Raw genomic sequence first — 2,156 nt, 5'->3', positions numbered from 1 at the left:
CAAGTACAAACCCCCTGGGGCTTATATTTGGAGGGGCGATTTAACGGAGGGTTTTTTGCGCTACCGGTTTGGGGGTCTTATATTTGGAGGGGCTTATACATGGAGGGTTTTTTTTCGGAATTTTACGGTATACTCTCAGAAAAGGAAAAAGAAACGTATTGTTGTGTGACGTTTAACCGATAACTCCGTTGACCATTAGTACGACAAACGCAGACGGCAGACTTGCAGACTGGCAGGTAAACGAGGTAAACCTTGTTGTGGAATACTTCAACAGATTCCCTATCCCTCAAAGTTTAAGTCATTTAAAAGTCTAGTTTAGGAATCTGTTTAAAGCATTTCACAACAAATGTTTACCTCGTTTACCTGCCAGTTTGCGTTTGTCGCACACCGGGATCGGAAGTGGGTAAGCTGGGTCTCCATAGAGACATAGGACCTCCCCCTTGGACTGTAAGCTTCTCTCAGTTTAATGTGTTTGCAGCTGGCCAGCGTCTTTGAGCATCCCTGCATTCGTGGTGTGCATCCTCCACCGGACCATTAAGATTTGCTATCAAACCATTTGGCAGTGCTATAGATTGAATTATTTGCGCATGAAAACGCTCGTGCCCGTTGTATACAATGGGCTGTTTTTCTCCAGAGCGGCATATGGGGTGTACCGTGCCGTCAGTGAAACCAAAAACAATTGGTAAGTGGACTTTCTTGTCTTGTTATAGCACGGGAGTATTCTTGAAGGTAAGTAGGGGTGAGAAATGGCTGATTCCAAGAGGTTAAACGAAACCCGTGTTTATTAAAAACCCAATCAAGTACAGTGTTAGCCATCATACGTAGCTCTGGCACCGGACGTCTGTTCCCTGTGGGCACTTGAAACTCGCCAGGATCCGCAATGCGTTCGATAAAATCGGAATATCATCCTTGGCCACTCCGAAGTGAGCTTCGCAATCGCAGGAGTCGAACACATCCAAACAGAATGGATCAAAATTCCAGTCTGGAAATGGGGGGATTAATATAACGGGTTAGTAATAATCGTAAAGAATAATAAACTCTTCATCATCGAGAAAACCATCGGCATAAGCGATAAAAGGATGTTTCTAACGTCTTCGAAAGACATTTTCTTTTTCAAGCGCAGCCGCATTCTAAGTCTTCGTTGTCACGATCTTAACATAAAACAACAGTCCAATTTTCGCAGCCTTTTAGCGTAGTCGGCCCAGTCCATGCATGGCTTGGACTCTCACGTCCAGAAGTAGTTCGTAGTCCGTAGTGACCGTATCTTAAAGTCCCGATTACCTGAGCACAACCGACGAAGGTTCCTTTATTAAAACGTAGGCTTTTGTAACTCAGCATATGTTTTCTTTCCAGATCATGGTATATATTATTTTAGTATATACTCACTCAGTGCTCTTTTTGATTCAAGCAATCTGATTGGTTCGCTATCTCGGAGTATGACGCTATATTCACTACGCTAGGCGATGAATATAAACTAAGCAAAACAAAATCGCTGTCGTAAACTGGGTGTTTAGTCTGCGTAGCAAGCGTCTCCGTTTGGTTTCGGGGCAAAAAAAGATAGTGAAAGGGGACTTTCGGTTTTGACCGCGCGAGAAATGAAACGTGAACGAAAAAATGAAAGAGAGTAAAAACTCTTTGAAAATACAAGAATATCCTAGTGTTGATGATTTTGCAGGTAAGAAAAGACCACATGGTGTTTGAAAAGCGTGATTTATTGTGAAGTGAGTAAATGTAGCTGACTTTTTATACATACGCTCATGTTTACCACTACCGGGCAAAATTAACGAGGCTGCTTTGTCACTGTTTTGTGATCTCGCGATTTCCTTGCAAGACCAATTTTGCATACAAATACATAGTATAGTATATACAAATATAGTTTATGGAGGAAAAAAGGAAGGCAAATATTTTCGAAAATTGTACGTGCTAGCAAGTTGACAAAGCAAAGAACACTGCAGATAAACAACACTCACCTAGATCGTGGCCGCTGTTGACCACATTTGCCAGAAGCGCCAAAAAAACGTTCTCATTCACAGCGAGTTTACGGAAGCAAATAAAGCTCTATGTTTCTTCTCAGAAGGAATAGTAATTTAAACTTTCGACGTTTTCTTTTAAACCATTGATTCTAAAGACAAAGCTTACAAAAAGACTAGAACTAT

General features: G+C 41.7%; 1 pseudogene; it reads right to left on the bottom strand.

Moving 5' to 3' along the window:
- Positions 1-327: 327 nt before the first annotated feature.
- On the bottom strand, positions 328-1,105 carry LOC140926254 (uncharacterized; annotated as a pseudogene).
- Between the last annotated feature and the right edge of the window lie 1,051 nt (positions 1,106-2,156).

This window comes from Porites lutea, chromosome 2 (genome assembly GCF_958299795.1).
Source record: "Porites lutea chromosome 2, jaPorLute2.1, whole genome shotgun sequence".
Taxonomy (NCBI): Eukaryota; Metazoa; Cnidaria; class Anthozoa; order Scleractinia; family Poritidae; genus Porites; species Porites lutea.
Note: the sequence above shows the minus strand (reverse complement) of the source record. Positions and strands in the feature narration are given on the sequence as shown.